The sequence below is a fragment of the Homalodisca vitripennis genome, chromosome 3 (genome assembly GCF_021130785.1).
Source record: "Homalodisca vitripennis isolate AUS2020 chromosome 3, UT_GWSS_2.1, whole genome shotgun sequence".
Classification (NCBI taxonomy): Eukaryota; Metazoa; Arthropoda; class Insecta; order Hemiptera; family Cicadellidae; genus Homalodisca; species Homalodisca vitripennis.
Window position 1 is genome coordinate 104779307 of NC_060209.1, and position 18555 is coordinate 104797861.

General features: G+C 37.2%; 1 protein-coding gene across 1 annotated transcript in view; it reads right to left on the reverse strand.

Moving 5' to 3' along the window:
• LOC124358705 overlaps window positions 1–15255 on the reverse strand; it is a 33402-nt gene extending 18147 nt beyond the window's left edge. Inside the window, exon 1 of the mRNA XM_046811003.1 lies at window positions 15115–15255. The gene's annotated coding sequence lies outside the window, so the exon portion shown is untranslated. The remainder of the gene's footprint in view (window positions 1–15114) is intronic.
• Window positions 15256–18555: the final 3300 nt, after the last annotated feature.

Here is an 18555-nt window from a genome sequence, read left to right on the forward strand (position 1 = left end):
CGGTGATTTTAGGTATTAATTCAACGCCGACTAATACATATATAATTATCGAGAAAAAAACAATTAAATCACTTTAAATTAGCGACTTTTTTCCTATGGAGTCTCACAGGGATCTATACTTGGACCAGTCTTGTTCCTTGTGTACGTCAGCAGGCTGAACTCATCGCTCCTGAGAGGGAAAATGGTCCAGTATGCTGACGATACAGCGCTCTGCATTAAAGCTCCAGCAAAACATGAATAAGAAATCATTTCCTTTTTAGAATACATGTATTCCGTTTTTTCTAAATTAAATCTGAGGACCAACAACTCCAAATAAAATGCACTAAATTTCTGTTTGCAGCAAAGAGAGATTGAGGATCGCGCTGCTGTGATGGCGGACGATGTCCTGATAGAGGAACTGATTCCATCAAGTTCCTCGGAATGTACCTTGAACGAAGTCTGACTTGGGACGATCACATTGAAAGTACCTGCTCAAAGGTTTCTTCAGGCATTTATGCTCTACGGAACCTTCCAAAATTTTGCTCCCGGGATGTACTAAAATGGCCTACTTCGGCCTTGTACACCCCCATCTAACGTACGAGTTGAGGCTATGGAGCAGCTGTTCTAAATACAAATTTGAGCGAGTATTTAGAAGTCAAAAGAAAGCTGTCCGCATCATTTCAAAATTGAAATCCCGAAATTCATGCAGAGATGCCTTTAGGGAGCTTGGATTGCTAACTTTGCCCTGTCTCTACATCCTCGATGTTGCCCTGTACTGCCGATTTAAGTGCGAGTTGGTCCGGGGCAGGGACGTCCATCAATACGGGACAAAAGGCAGGGACAACCTTCGGTTACATCCGCACAGAACAGCCGCATTCAAACGTTTGCCATCTGAGGTTGGTGTTAAGCTGATCAACAAGCTCCCTGATGAAATACAAAAATTTGAATGAACCAACAAAATTTAAAGCTCGATTGAGACACTTTTTGGTGTCGAGAGTGTTCTATTCAGTGCAAGAGTTTATGATGAGCCGCTGGGATGAAATTTAAAGTAGTTGGATCATCCTCTATTTCTGGTGGTAAAATTTAGAAGATTTTAAAACGTATGGCTGTAAGTATGTATCAGTCTTAGGAATGAGTGTGGACTGTGTATGAACGGGTATGAATGGGGGCAATTTAAAATAGATATACATATTTCTAAATAATTTAATTTGACGATTGTATGCAATTTTTATTATTGTTGACACAATAAAAAGTATTATTATTATATTATTACCTCCGGTCGGAATATACCGGGAAAAAGCTCTACCGATTCAGATTTTGACGATTTTGGATTTCACTGGTTGAGTCGTTGAGATAAAAGTGGTACTTAGAATTATGTTAGAACATTGATTTTATGTATCAATTGAACGCCGACTATTACCTATATAATTATAGAAGAAAAATTGAAAAAATCACTTCTGGTCGGATAATGCACTGGAAAAACTCTTCTGATAAGAAGTTCCGATTACTTTGGATTTCACTGACTGAGGTGTTATTTCATTTTCCTTAGTATATTCCGATCGGATGTGATTATTTTTAGTTTTTTCTCGATAATTATATATTTATTAGTCGGCGTTTAATTAATCTCTAAAATCAATGTCCTAACATAATTATAAGTACTACTTTTACCTCAACCACTCAACCAGTGAAATCCAAAATCGTCAAAACGAATCAGTAGAGAGCTTTTCTTCGGTATTTACCGACAGGAAGTGATTTTTTTTCTCGATAATTATATAGGTAGTCGAGTACAGTTTAATGATAACAAAAAATCGTCGTTCTAACTCAATCAAAAATACCACGTTTACCTCAAGAACCGAAGTCCGAAGTAGTTGAAGTTCTAATCATTAGAGTTTTTCAAGTATATTTTACTTCCGACCGTAAGTGATTTTTTCCGATAATTATATACTCGTCTACAGTGTAATGATATAAAAAAATCGTCATTATAACTCATTCATAAATGCCTCAATCAGTGAAATCCAAAGTGGCCGAACTTCTAATCAGTAGAGTTTTTTCCGGTGCATTTTCCGACCGTTAGTTTGATCTGTACCCGAGCAACGCTCGAAAATTGCCCTCCTTTTCTAAAGGATTTTCGGCCGTCAGTGGCCCAATGTCCCCGAAGGGGTATTTCATTTTTTCCACAGAATATAGTTGAGCCAACTATACGCTTGAGTGAAGCTCTGTTTTGTTCTTTTTCTTTCTTATCCAGTGAATCCAACATCACTTTGGTGCCTTCTACTCGGCCAGAATCGAACTTCGTAAAGTTTCTGTACCTATACAAGAGAATTTGTGGTACTAGAGTTGCTGTGAGAGTTTAATTTGCCTATTACATCTTTCCACTTTCTATAAGGCGTAGTTACTAAAGCCCATATTTTTGGTATTTACCTTTTACCAGTGAACTCATTGGCAAATAACACACAAAACGTCCCCCGGATCCCCCAGTTTCGGACCCCCCCCCGAACGAAATTTCTGGCTACGCTACTGTCCCACCCACTCACTACTGCAAGTCTTTTCTGAACTGGTGGATCTTTACAACACGGTCATCATCACCATTGTTGGTACACGACAACCAAAGGTACCTCCAGACCTCCAACAGGAAGACATTGGAAATTATCTCTTGGTTCGTCAGGGAAAAGATCATCCTCATCAAGGTTTGCAGATCGTACATTATGATATGTTAGTATTGAGATTAATCGGCAAACATACAATCTGAATATAATATGCAACACCACGTATATAGCAGCTGCAAGATCCTTTGGAGACACATCCGTGACTAGGGTACGAGAGGAAAATTGTTCCATTCAAAGCTATCCCCAATCACCTCCTATATCTGCATGATTCTAACCCAGGACAATTATATACGATTCAGCGTTTCTAACAATCGTCTTCACAACTATCAACTCTTAATTTTCCTTGTTAACCTTAAATAAAGCACTTAAATGTTTTCGTGTCTTACATTTGTGTATTTTTAAAAGTATGTGGTTATTGAAAAAAATACAAAACATTTTTGCTTAATTGGAACGTTAAACATTACAAATATCGGTAATGAACGGATCACAATCCATACTGTGGAGCAAACAGCATACATACCGCGTTACTGAGAGTCAAACAGTTTCTTATTATGAATGCAGTACAATGCCACGTAACGCAGGACGACCGAACTTCTCGGAAACCTACGTATCCCGGTTTTTAATCATGACCTACAGTGTTCAGAAATACGTCTCAAGACATTTAGAAGTCCCGGTGTCCAGTTTTACATTGGTTTTGTAGAAATATGACACAACAAGTGAATATATTATATAATACTACCTTAGCAATTTAAATTTTTTAAGTCGTCTACAGCTGTGCTTTTGGGCTCTATGTATCTCCAAATATCTAAACTACCAATCAATTAATCTTTATTGCAAAGACATGATTTACAAGATTATCAAACGTCCATACTAAAATTTTAGAGCTAAAATATTGTAAATTCTCCTCAAATCAGGATAACACTAAAAAACAAATCAACATTCATGTATCTTTTACACTTACAGCGCCCAAGTCGATCTCCTGAATAGGCGATGTCCCAGTCAAATGTTATAAAATGCTTGTTGCACTAAAAAGAGTTTCAAACGAGTATTTGCCAAATTGGGTTATGCGGCACTGTTTATCCAATCGGGCAGCTTGTTAATGAAATGAACACCTGCCTTTGTTCCTAAACCATCGTTCTGTAGCCTATCCCATTTCGGTAGTTTCCTCTGCCTCTGGTAACATATGAATGAATGTCTTTATTAGTTGTCATGGCACAAGTGACATACTGAACAGAGTTGTTTCGAAAGAAGAAACTTGGCAGAGTCAACAACTGCAATTTATTTAAGATTCTACAAGATTCTCTGAAATTCAAATGAGCGATTATTCGAATCTAAGTTTTGCAATGCTTTGCTAAAGACCTCAAAACATATATGCCTGAGGATAGTTTGGTCAATGTGGTTCTTCTATGTCAACCCTCGATCTAGGTTTATACCAAAGAGTTGAATGAAAAAAATCTGCTGCAGTCTTATTTCAGAATTGAATCAGCCACATTCCGAGTCTGCAGCAATGTTCATGACATCGACGTTTGATGTATTTGTTTTGAGAGAAGGCTGTTGATATGTTGAACACAATTGTTTATTGCAACAAAAAATCCATTCTTCTAAAAGACATTTTGATTTTCTGGTGGTTTTCCATGCAGTAATGATGGCCGAATGTCATTGACATATACTAGAAATAGAATTGGACTTAGAATTGATCCCTGGACTTGGACAACTTGAGCTCTGTCTCGAGAAATGATCTAAGCCACACGTATAGCACGCCACGGATACCATGTGATTCCAGCATTTCGAGCAGAGTTATGTGGTCAACACAGTATAATGTCTTTGACAAATCTAGAAAGGCATCTCTGGTGGTATTTTGATTTTGATTTCCCTCAAAAACCAAGTTAACTAGACTCAGTACAACGTTTATAGTCAATTTACCTGTCCCGATACCCAAACTTTTCATCTGAAAGTTGGTTGTGCTTATCTAAATACTGCAGCAATATTGTCAAAAACATTGTTTCAAAGATTTTGCTCAAAACTAGCAAACATTAATACAGGCCGGTAGTTATTTGTGGAATTGGGATCATCCTTTTTGAAAAATGGACTCCTTTTCGTGGTTTTAAGAAGTTAGGGAAAATTACTTTTTGGAAGGACAAGGTAATGAGCTTAGCTAAAGGTCACAAAACATGCGTAGAGCATTTGTGCGAAAGACATTGACATTAAGTTAAGATCATTGGAAGCTGCTGAATAATTCAATTGTGGTTTTCTTCAATGACAGAAGCAGTGCCATTGAGTTTACTGGACTTGGGATTACCTGATTATGTAATGGTCTAGGGTTTAGGTCACAAGCAACAAAAGCGAAAAATCCGTTGAACTCATTTGCTACCTCCTTTGCATCATCTACAAGTTTGTCCCTAATTTTAATTTCTTTACAATGTTGCAATTTTTTTATTTGACCCAAGCAGTTTTAGAAAAAGCTTTTGAAGAAATTATTGATTTAGATATATCATATGTTGTAGCTACTTTGATAACTTTTTTTAGTTTTTATATTTTTATTTAAGAGAAAATTTGAGTTTTTCTTTCGAAACCAATATGTCTTTATTTAGTCCATTTGCTTGCCCTTTTATGACAAACTCTGATGGTTTTTGTAGAGAAAACCATCAGAATTTGAATGAAAAATAATGACATCGTAAAAAGTTTTAAATTGATATTTTAGGGATATAGTTAAATTTATGAAATCGCATTTTTATTTGGTAGGAAAGTGTTGAGAATAGCAATGTTTTTAAGCCTCCAATGTTTCTTACTGTTTTGATAATTTTGGGCTCCCTTTGTAATACTCTTTACACTAATTATAACTTCTTGGCCATGGAGGTCCGAGATTGCTGTGTTAACCACGAACACTGCGATGTTTGGAAGTTTGGAAATGAGATTGTATACTGCTGTCCCGGGTCGTTGCAGTTACACGCGTCGGAGTCAACAAAACAACTCAAAGCAAAAATACTTCTAAAAATTCATTAATATAATTGGTGGATCGTTGTTTGTTGTCCATCGCGTGGATGTTGAAGTCGCCCGTCAGGACGAATTCTTGTCGTATGTAAGTCAGGTCTGTAAGGAAGGATTCGAATTTGGAAAACAAATTCTTCATCCATTTTGTTAGTAGCGGATTGAAATTTGACGAAGCAGTCGTTATCTTGGACCAACCATCAATTTACTCCGTCGAATGCAGATGGGATCCATAAAAAGATGACAAATTTATAACTGTCTGGCAGCCGACTACCCCAGGGCAGCAGCAGGCGCTGGCACGGTGGCTGAAGCAGTGACCACCACTGGAGCTCACGGGGCTCGCGAGTCTTGGAGGGGAGGGGCTTGGAAAGACAAGGCACTCTTCAGTCATCCTTGCCAGCAGCCACTTCCCCATCATAGAGTGGTGTTGACCATGTCTCGTGAAGTACCTCCGGCCGAGTCCATGAAATCTCAACAGGCGTGTGTTCTGCCAAGCAGCCAGTTCTTCGATAAAGGCATTCACGAGCACTGTCTCCTCGTAGATAGAGTGGTCAGGGTCCAAGTCATAGCTGTGCGGCAAGGTGATCAGCACAAGCTCGGCGCCCGCTGGCCTGGCTGCGATGTATGACTCCAGGTGACGATAGATATTTTATTGCCCATCGACTACCAGATCGACGACCAGCACCTAGCAGCTCCGGTCAGACACAGGTCGTAAAGGTCCAGGGTTTTTTATGTCGAGTAGCCAGGCGCCGGGCCTGCACATGCTGACTGAGCGCGGTGCTGTTCGTCTCTCTCTCTCTCAAAAGTCCTGCGATGTGATGGGTGTGGCTTTCGCCTTTAACACATCGAAAGTCGGGAACAGAAACTCCGCTTTTTGTGAATGGTATGTGTTTGCCACTTTTGTTGATTCCCCTGATGAATGGAATTTTTGTCTCATTTGAGAGTACCAAATATTGATTAGCTGTTGTTACCGATTGTTTTTTCTTCCGGCTTTTAGCTACTTTCCTAGATTGTCCCTGCCTTAAGCACCCACTTTCTCAAGTCCTTAGTTGTAACTTTAGAGAATAACTCTACAGCACGTGGCGCTGCCGCAGCGTCCTAATGCAAACTGAGAGTCGGTTCGCATTGGACATCACAGTCTACAGTCGCGGAAGAGCGTATGTCCGGTCGACGCGGGGTGGTGTGTTCGCCGAGAAGATTTCATCAGTAAATTGACGCAAGTCTGATTCGATGGTGTGGTTCATCTCATATTCTGTTTTTGCATACTCGAATCCGTCTTCTATTTATATATTTCCGCAGCAGGGTCTTTAGGGATTAATGTACGGGTTGGTGACGATGAAGGGGCTATGAGTGAGGGGAGCAAACCGGGCAAAGAGCAGTTAGAAGGTGAGGCGGGTACAGGCGATGAGGTGGGTGCAGGAGTGTGGCGGGTACAGGTGTTTTGGGCGGTACAGGCGATGAGGGGGGTACAGGCGATGAGGTGGGCGCAGGAGTGTGGCGGGTACAGGTGTTTAGGCTGGTTCAGGCGATGAGGTGGGTGCAGGAGTGTGGCGGGTAACGGTGTTTTGTCCGGTTCAGGTGATGAGGCGGGTACAGGCGATGAGGTGGGTGCAGGAGTGTGGCGGGTAACGGTGTTTTGTCCGGTTCAGGTGATGAGGCGGGTACAGGCGTTGAGGTGGGTGCAGGAGTGTGGCGGGTACAGGTTTTTTGGCCGGTTCAGTCGATGAGGCGGTTACAGGCGATGAGGTGGGCGCAGGAGTGTGGCGGGTACAGGTGTTTTGGCCGGTTCAGGCGATGAGGCGGGTACAGGCGATGAGGTAGGTGCAGGAGATGTGACAGTACATGTGTTTTGCCGGTCCAGGCGTTAAGGCGGGTTCAGGCGATGAGGTGGGTGCAGGCGACGAGGGCGATTGGGAGGTAACTGGGTGCTCCCCACGGTGCTTTAGTATACTGTCACCGTCTTCATATTTGCATTAGTTTTGATTAATGTAACTTAGATTTTTATTCACACAGCGCCATGATATTTCCCATATTTTATTAGTGTCTGTTGTTCGTATATAATATTATTACAAATAGCACATGGTTTCATATGTTTGTGTTTTTTTTAATTTGTGAACTTTTTTATCAATAAATAAATACCAATAAAAAGTTCAACAACTAATAAACAACTAATAATAAAAGATAAATGATGAAAATCATGATATTAACAATGTCTGTAAAAATATTTGCAATGGAGCAGATGGAAGTTGTTCTCAATCGGTATTGAACCTGCGATCTCGCAGTTGTCAAGCCGCTAATTAACCGTGCCTGGTACGGAGGCTTATCAGTGCATAAAGCACTGGTGACTGATAAGGCGCGTCTCTCCTAGTTACACCAAGGAAATGTGGTAATGTACACCGATCTAACCTTGTTCGTGTAGTCCAGTTCAATTGTAATAGTATGCGCGTTAGTAACTACGGTTTCTTCCGGTAAAACCATGACAATTAATTATTAAACATTTCCGTTAAACTACGGAACGAGTAGACGACGTGTTGCAAAAATGACCAGCATGATGTTACGTCAACAAGAAACTGCTTGTCATACCACTTGTCACTACTGAGTACTGTCAAAATGATGTGTTACTGAAAACGATATGTCAGAAAAGTTAGTTATACTTATACCTGTATTCACGTATTAATTTTATTAATAATATACAGATTTACAAAATACCATTGTGTGAGCCTATAACCCCACTACCAATACGAGGTCAGTACTAGAAATGCGTGTACGTGATTCTGTGAAGTACCAGCTTGGTTAAAGTCTTGTCAGGACCGTGCCAATGCAAATTGCATATGTTCCATTAAAATAAAAGTTGTAATTTTTCTACTCCCGGTCGTCCATGGATACCACGCAGCTTTTAGTCGAGTACATAACTTGTTAATATACTGCTAAAACACTGTGTACTAGTCGTATTACTTACAAAGTAGTTTTAAATATTTTTGCAGAATCTCTGATAGGAAAATGTTTACGCGCGAAATGTACATATTTCAGGCAAATCTAACAAGACAGATTACAGCATCCATCAGCTTTATGGATGGTAACGAAAGAGTGAAGCACCTCCTGGAATGGAAGCGAATCTAACGAATTAGCCATGATTAATGTAAATCCGCAATCGTCAACGGCAACGATAAGAATGTGTTGTTATGGGAGAAAGTAGAAAAAATAAAAATGATCCATATTTTGCATTGAAATCGGGTACATTTAATTAACATAACTAAGGTTGGCTTGCTTCTGGGGGTAAAATATAAGCCAGTGTGCAGCAAAACTATTAACACGCCCTCGTTTAGAGTGCAGTTGTAAGAGACCTCGATGACCTAGTAAAATTAATCGAGCAATATATAAATTAACCCACATTGTAACAGCCGTTTTGGCTCTTCAAAAATGAGATAAAATCTTCGGAGACATTAAGGTTACTGTAAACCCGTGACTAAGAACTTACTATTATTCTACACAAGCGCTGAAATTCTCACACTTCTCGCGTAGAAATGTTTATAAAACTTAATCTTGAAGTTAAATTTTGCATAAGTTCTAGCTCACAAGAACTGTTCGACAAGATCATTAGCAAGGGTTTGTTCAACCAGCAGGGATAACTTCTAGCTGGTTTATACCTTCCAGTTGAACCTACCACTGGGCACAGCAAAAAACCGACGTGTCACTTAAATCTGGGCAACCTTATGAATGTCCAGGAGCGGCACATCACCAACCGCAAATATCTAGATTCTGGGATTCAACTCGATAGGTCTAGTCTACCGCGGGAGATGACTGTTCAGTTGGTGGGAATCGTTCCCTAAACTCAGAGGTTCTTGCTAATCTCAACAAGGGTATGCCACCCCCTGCCTACTTTGACTGGAGAGGCTGGTTCAGAGGTGGCCTCCCCTTCTTCCGGGGAGACATGACTTTGAGATCTAGAGCCCTAATTCTTCCTCGTGTATCTCGACAGGAGGCGGCCCCTACCTTATAACCTTACCCATCCTCAATATCCTGTCATTCCGGAAGCAGCGCTAAGGTTTTTATAGGACAGCGCAATTTATAAGCTTCTTGGCATAAGATAAAAAAGAGTTTGTTCTGTTGCAGAAGACTATCGTTCAGAATAATCAGCGCTTGCAACACTTTGCTACTCGGGAGGATAACATATCAAATAAGGCATGAGAATATTTTACTATTCGGTTGACTCGTGGCGAAATATCCTGAAGATATGTACAAAATTTGTGTTAGTCATATTTCTTGAATATAATAATAATCTTTTTATTGCATTCTTTTAACAATTGTTACATCGTATCGCAATCGTCAATAATTTGTCAATTTACACGATTTTATCTACTCATTCACGCAACCTCATACTCACAATTCATACAATCATTCAAGACACAATCGCATTGACCTCAGATCCAGCACTCTCAAATATCCCAGCAGCTTATCATGAATTCTTCAACAGAGTAGAAAGCCTTGGACACCAAAAGGAGTTTGATACGCGTTTTAAATTGATTTTGATTATTGGAAATTTTGATTTCTTCAGGGAGCCTGTTGATTAATCTGACACCAACTCCTTGCGGTAGATTTTGCGCTAATATAGCGTGAAATGCTGCTAAGAAAGAATTTATAAATACGAAATTGACATTTTGACCATCATTCAGACTTCAGATTGTAAAGCATTCTGCTTAAGACCAGTGCGATGGTGGTTGGTTCATCTGAATACCAGGGGTGGCGAGAAGTCAACTGACCCTCTCAATTTTCATGAAAGTGTAATGGGGGTCAATATTCACGTTAGTTAAGAGAAGAAACTCAAAAGGATTTCAAGAAAATTCGCTGTGTTAAAGAGAATATCATAGGTTCGGGGAAAATGGGTATATCTTAAGAACTAACCTCCTCCTTTGATTGGAATTTATACAGTCGCACGAAGGTTTAAACGTTTGATTTTATATTACTTGCCCATTTATGCATCGAACATATTCAAACTCTACACAATTAATAAAGTGTATCTAAAATGGGCTTCCAAGATACATATATTTTAATTCTAAAGTATGAGCTGTATTTGTATTACATAAATAATATGTATTCTACATTTAAATGTTTTTTTTTTTATTTAAAATAACACAACCATTCCATTTGTATACACCATTCCTGATACAAAATATTGGGATATAAATAACCATGTATTTTTGTAAAGGATATATTTACTGTGTATAAAACGACACAAATTTTTAGACATGAAATTAATAATTTACTGCCGCTGAGCTGTGGATGTATACTGCTCTGCGATAAACAAATATAGACATACAGAATATGAGCATTCAGTGAAATATTATTTGCAAAGACAACTTTACGTTACTTTGGTTGTCTAATTTTGAGTTTTCCTACACAAAATGAGATAGAAACACGTTATAGCGATCGATAACTAATCATTTTAATAGGTAATGAATGTATACCAATAAAAAGAAACCGCGAGAGAGTTTCAGAGAATATTTTCTGTCAGAAAGCATCTTGAGATTCCCTTCTTTTATCATTGCATTGCTTTTGTTTTAATAACAACAATTTGTTTAAAATTCGAGAACATAGCTCTACTAAAAGACACTAAAATTAGTTAAATAGAGAAATTGAGTTGCACATTTATAAAAATCCAACTCCTTACTTTTGTCCATAATTATTTAACGCCTCAAAACTAGGACGTTATCTGGTTGGAAAGGCATTTTAATGTATGCATGAAATTCTGCAGTTTATAAATATGAGCTTAACATCTATTTTATAATAATATTCTGCTATTTATATATATGTTAGTCCTGGAAGTGATGTAAACAAAACACGTTCTACCATGTAAATTAAATATTTAAAAAATACAAAATTCAGATATTATTTGATAACCACGACATTTATTTATTTTGGTTATAGACTTCAATTAATTCATTCAAATTAATGGATCCATTTAAAGCATGTTACAAAAGTAACTAAATGGTAAAGTTATTCCATATCTTACAATAGATGGGGAGTGCACCACTAAAGGGCTGAAGGTTTATTATTGTATTTTGATAGGTAGGGCAACTGTAAAACACGTTTTGATACGTACCTAATTTTGTATTTTTCTTACGCAATTTTGGTTCAAACAATACCGGAGAAGTGCAACAGTAACAGTAAGTAAAAATCATTACTTGTTAAGTAGGTCTCTAAACTGGCTCAGTAATTTGGATTTAGCTTTGTGACGGGAGATCTTAATATTATTTTTAATTCATGACTCAAGAACTTTGTTCTTACGTACTTTTTAATAATTGTTATTTTTAAATTTATTTATTTATGGATAGCTGCCTTTGTCCCCCATACGATATATATATATATATATATATTATATATATATATATATATATATATATATATATATATATATATAAAGTCCCGGCGGAGCAAGTACTTTTTGTGATTCAATGTTTATTGAAATTATATATATAGTAGGAAATACAATTTTTTAATTAGTAAAATCAGCAAACCAGACGTTTTGTAGTTACATTGGATTATTTCATACTACCACTATTGATATTTATTAATAACACAAGTCACTAACACACGACTAGCGCCAACAACGAAAGCGGCAGCCGTTCAAAGAGGTGACAGACGTCATGGCCGCTACACCGTCTCTCGCCCGAAAACCAAAACTGTACATCGTTCCACTATGAGTATACTTTCAGTTTAACGCAAGCTAAAATATAACTTGATTAATAATTGTATCACTGAGGGGAGGGGGTTGCATCTCCTAAATCTCCCTCTAGATGCGCCCATGTGAGGAGGCAAAGTATTAGAAATAATTGTAGTAACAGTGACACGTCCGTAAGTGAAGGTGGATGTTATGAAAGATCTAATTACATCGTGTAAAGTAGTAATGATATTAGGACTAATGACTCTGTTCCAGCTTCGACATCAATGTGTACCGTGATATAGTTTATTACGATAAATTGATGAACATTTCCGATTTGTTTTACATGAGGCTGAGGGAAACATCCACTTCCGGTAGAAGTGTGGTAGTATATTCTGTTACACGAATTGGCCTGTTTCAGCCACGGAGCCAAATTCTAGCGACCTGTGTCCGTAACTATTGATTTTGCGTTATATAATAGTTATAAATCAGAGAACTTCTTGTTTTGATTAAAAAACGGTGTCTCAGAACATCAGAATTTGACATTTTTTCCGAGGGGGGCCACCTCGGTAATTTCTGACCTCACTGAGAAAATTTTCGTTCCTCCGCCTCTGCCCACATCTAACACTGCGTAGAAATAACTGATAGTGTCAACATCTGTACCAATCAACACACATCACCAGTTGTTACCGTAAACAAATAACTTGAAGTCACATTTGATTTTATTCATTTGTTTTGCAGACAACACGTAAACCAACCAGCCAACGTGTGACAACAGCCGTTCATAGCGGAAATAGTGGTGGTTAAGAGGGATATGGCAACACGGCTCAAATGTTATCAGACTATTGTCGTGCGTGTTACAAAAATTCCACAACTGCCCAATATAACTTGGTCATCATCTTAGTCTTGCGCACTTATATAACGAATTATTAGTACATTTATCAATTAACCACATTTATCGTCATCTAAGCCATGGAATAAATTCGTAGTGCTCAGAGAAAAAAGAACAGACTTGAATAACGTATTACTTGTGAGTATAAATGTCTAGCGCAATAGTTGTTTCTCAAGTATATGTTTTACTTTTGAATCACTTGAAATAAGAAAGGAATACACTCAGCATACTATTTTCAAATATTGTAATACTCTTCTACATGTTTGATTGTTAAGAGCCAGCTGTATAAACGACTGAAGAAGAAACTTTAACTTCATGCACTTCTACGTCCGTATATTTTGTCGAAGTACTATAAGAGATTTATGGGCTTAAAGGCATGATAAATACACATCCACAAATGTATTAACTTCATTATTTGTAAATTGTAAAAACTTGATTATTTATACAGTGAAATTTACAAATGCTTAAGGACTGTTTTCTAAATAGCCAGTAAAAGTATTGAAAGGACTCAAACCTTTTTGGTGCATATTATTAACCAGATCTCCCATGATTCTACGATTAAACATGAGTTCGTAAAAGTGCATCAGGTTTAACATTGTCCGTACGGCCGGCTCTTAACATTTAGGGTGTTTGTCATTGTTATATGTTACAAAAGGTATAACACAACGTTACGAGGATTGGGAACTGACCTCCTCGTCAGGTAGAGGGTTATTAATAAACACAAAAATAAAAGAGAAATGTATTTCTACAATATGCGTTTATTATTGTATGTAATAATACATACAATAAATTCATATTGTATAAATACATCTCTCTGTTCACTTTTGTATTTATTAATAACCCTTTACCTGACAAAAGGAATAGATTTCAATCCTCTAAACGTTCTGTTATACCTTCTGCAACATATCACGATGACGAATGTCCGAAATCCTGTTACTCATTCAAACCATCGTCAAAGATCAAATTTCAAACTTTAAAAGAACTACGATGTATTATTCTCCCATTGGAATTCATTGTTAAAAGGTTTTGTTATTAAGTAAGGAACTTTCTTGAGAATAAATACGTTGCTTGAATTCGTATGTATGATACAATAAATTCTGCATCGGTGAAGATGTATACTTAAGTAACAAAAGAGTGGTAGTAACTCATTTGTAATGAAAAAGGAACACCCAGCACGAAATGTTCAAACATATTTAAATACACTGCTACAAGTTTAAATCTCAAAAAGTAAGATATTTGTATAGGCTATCCTCTAATAAAATTAACTGTGAGCCTTTGTTGCAAGTTGACCTCAATTAGTAAGAAATTGTTGCATTATAATAAATAATGGCGTTTTAATACTTATTAATGAGGAATTGTCACAGTGTAATTGTCTGTAAAAATAGATTACGTATAGGACTATATGATTTTTAATTAATATCTATTTTAATTCATTTCTAACAGAAAATAATACTACCAAATTAATAAATATTGACATACATTTCTATGTATTCAACTTTTCAATTCCTAAAAACAAAGTTGTATATTCACCAATACTTATTTACATTCATTGTTACATTGTCCACTGTGGATTTGCCATTCACAAAACCGCCCGTATAAATTTAAGGACAGGGTACATCCTTCCCCTTGTTTCCAAAGTATTAAGGAAGAAAAAACAGGTATTAGATTAAACAATTTAACGTCATTAAGTCAAGCAGTTCCTAACCAACTAATTTTTGCTGATTTAACTCACAATAATTTTATTACGCTGAGATTGTTTCAGTATACATGAGTATTCCGGTAAACCTTTTACAAATTCTATCTATGCCACAGAGACTCATTAGCTTGAGAGTTATGTTTGGTATAAATGTAGTTTGAGTAGTTTTGAGTGTTTATTTATTTAATAAAAGATTATTTCCTTATTGAGATACAAAAGGAATGTAGAATCAGAGACCTATAGAGAATTGTATGCAAGATATGTTAACTTTTCATGTACAAAATGCTAGACTCACCTTTGATGCTTAAGCAGAGCGGCGCGGCGGTGGTATAGCGGCAGTGTGTCAGTCAGCTGTTCTACTCACCACCCTGGCTACGTCACTACGGCGGCGCGCGGCACTACAGCGCAGGGGCAGAGGGGGGGACAAGCGGAGTAGTCTCAGCCGAGCCTGCGGAAGAAGATGTGAGTGCTGTTTAGTGTTTATGCTACATGGAATCAAGTCGTGTAAATTCAGGTAAGTGGCGCCTACCTCTTGAATAAGTAGGATAAATTAAATAAGTAGGAATTGGAAATTGTTAATAGAATACATAGTCTGGTATTTAACTGGAGTCTGGTATCCGTGGCGTTTGGAATTATTTTGTAACTGCCATTTTAACACCGGGTAGTACTGGTGAGCTTGATTTCAGTTTCTTTAGAGAACAATTCATTATTAGAACAATAGATTATTTTGTTTATCACTCTGAAGTAATAGTACCTAAAATTCACCAATTTAGTTTCGAGAAATCTTTTTGCTCGCAAGAATTTCGACTGTGGTGACAACTAATTAAGACTGTTATTAACTTGTATTGTCAATATGGCTGTTTTGTGACAATACTCCTGTAGCTGTTGTACAAACTAAATGAGTCGCCCAAATGCCAAAACAAGCTAAATCCACTCATGCAAAGTTTTTTAGATAATTGCCAAAAAAAAAAACTGATTGCTTTTCTCACATCCATTACATTTTTATGATTTTTGTTTAAAAAAAAGGTTAAAAAATTAGTTATATTGTGTTTAAAAAAATTGCTAAAAAATGGTACAAAAGTTATAATTACTGCAGCCGATTAAATATAATGGCATAGCTTGTTTTGGAACAGTAACTATGATTTTAGCTGCTTTTGGAAAAAACTTACTCTCCGCCATTTGCTTTTTAACTTTGGTTCCAAAACCAGTTAAATTGCGTTTACCATTCCAAAATAAGTTTAAAAAACAGAACCTTATATTAATTAAAATCCTTTTTTCTCAAAACAATGTAGCCTATATTGTTAGGTAAAGTTAGGTTAGGATTAATGAAACACAATCGTATTCAGTTTTCAATACAAAAACCATGAATTTATTTATACTACAGAGTTTATAAAATAATGTGTCGTTTATTTATTACAACTATTTTCACTCAATCATAGGCTCATCCTCTTCATTTATTTCACAAAATCATCATCCTTCATCTTCTTTTCCTTCGCCTTGATTGGTGGTAGGTAGCTGGAATAAGTCCTTGAAAAACTTCAACTTTTGGCTCCCGTTGCCAGTCAATTTCCATATTGGGAGATTTAGCAAGCATTTCACATCATTGATTTTTACTTGTTTCACTGGGTTGTCCTTCTTGTATCACTCTCAAAACTGCATTGTCAAAATTTTTCCCCTTTTCATTACTGACTTACTCTCGCGATTTTCAAATACATAGTTGTTGCTTCTCCTTGTAACCAGGATGGAGTTTGGATTACTTTTACTTCTTGAAAAGATAAATTTCTTGGCCTTTTGAAATTGAAAATGCCATTGTCCTGGTTGTTTTTTAGAACAGCATCGGTTTAGAGTTTTCCAATGCACTCACAGGGCAATCCAGTCCCAAGTTTCACAACAGTACAGTGCTTTTCAATTATTTCAGTGTACTCATTTGGGATTGTTGATTACACTCAGATCTTGAAATTTCCTTTCAAGAACTCCAAACACTCTATCAGGGGGAAGAAAGAATGGCCGACTACCGGAAAGAGTAGTACCAACTTTTAGTAACATGTTTAGGTGCATCTTTCAGGAGCCAATGAGCAATCATACCCGACAACAGTTGTGTTTCTTGTTTTGGCCACCACAGCCGTCAGAGAAAAAGTTTGACTTGTCGTGTCGTGGTGACATTTTTCCATGTTAGCGCTTGTTTAAGACCTGTGGATAACAGCAGATGCAATTTGACTGGACCCTTTTAGCATACTGGTTTTCAGTCCAGAGGTAAGAAAATGTGTTTTCTGATAATTCAAGAGGACTTTAGAATTGTCCCTCACAAATCACAAAATTATATAGATATAGTGGGCGTCCTTATAGTATGCGGCTTGGTCCCGGTATTTTAGGGAAGGACAAGATTTTTCTGACAATCAATAGCTCAGAATAAGCTCTTTATCATTATTTTCTTGCAAAAGTTTGTAGAATTTGTCTGCACGGACTTTGTGGGCTTTTAGGTTTTTTAGTCTTAGTGTTTTCACGCTTGCCTGCATCTTTTTCTGTGGCTAGATTCACACTCAAGCCTTGTGCAGGTTGAACACTTATCAGTGTACGGAGCGTCAAAACCAATGTTAAAGTTCTCAGAAAAAACCAGCCTGAAAAAGTCATACTCACACTTTAATTCTTCAGTTGGATGCTGCTCAATATACATTTTCCACATTTTTGTAATGTTATAAGCTCACTTGGAAGTATTGCCTATGCTTGTTTTTTCGCTCTGCAATAGTGTTTTTTTTGTACTGGAATAAATGTTTTAATAAAAGATTTGATGCTGTCTTTCTTTATATTATATTTATCAACTTGGCGTGCTCCTCCACGAGTTCCAAAGGTACGGACGCCTGTTGTCCCAGGGTACTTTTTTTTTTGCAAATCAATTGCACTCGGTTTTTACTCTCTTGCAAAATTGTAAGTAGTGCTGCCCCGACATACTTTAACATTCTCAGTTTTGTTGTTCCTCATTTTAGGTAAGATAAAAAGTCAGTACTTACATTTCTTTTTGAATTTGATACCTTCTGGAAGAAGGACGAGTCCTTTTTGCTGAGGAAACTAATGACGTGCATGAAGAATAAAATTCTTCTTTGATTGAAGGTCAGCGTCTTTATAGTATTGCTGATGTCATCTTTCTAACATCCTGCAGGGAAAGTTCTGCGCAGCGGTACTTACTTTTTGGCACCGAATGATGTTACAACTAGGCATCTGTGGAAATCCCTTCGGGCGGTATGTCTAAAACAAAATAGGGATTATTAGTTCTCCTATACCTTTAAAAAAATACTAACCTGTAATAAAAACAAAATTATAGATCGCAAACGTTGTCAAAAACTGTTGTATAGTTAAGTTAGGGCCTAAGCTGATTACTTTAGGTGGTTGAGATTAAGTAGTTTAAGTTGCGGCTTATAGGTTAGTTTAGTTGAGGTTAGGTCTAGCTTAGTTGTGGTGTAGGTTTTTTTAGTTCAAATGAGTGTTAAGATTAGGATAGTTTAGTTTTCTTTACCAAATGTTGTTAACGTTACCTAGCAAACTTTTGCAACAGTTTTCTTCCATGCTCTTCCTTCGTTATTATTCTCCTTTTCTTTGCCAAAGGGCCAGTGCATCTCTTCTACCAACTCTACTTGTTCCACAATTTGTGGAGTTTCCACTTTTATGTCCATTATATTGAACATTTTCTTGTTGAAACAATCTACAACTTCTAGCATTTATAATATCAATACCAACGCCT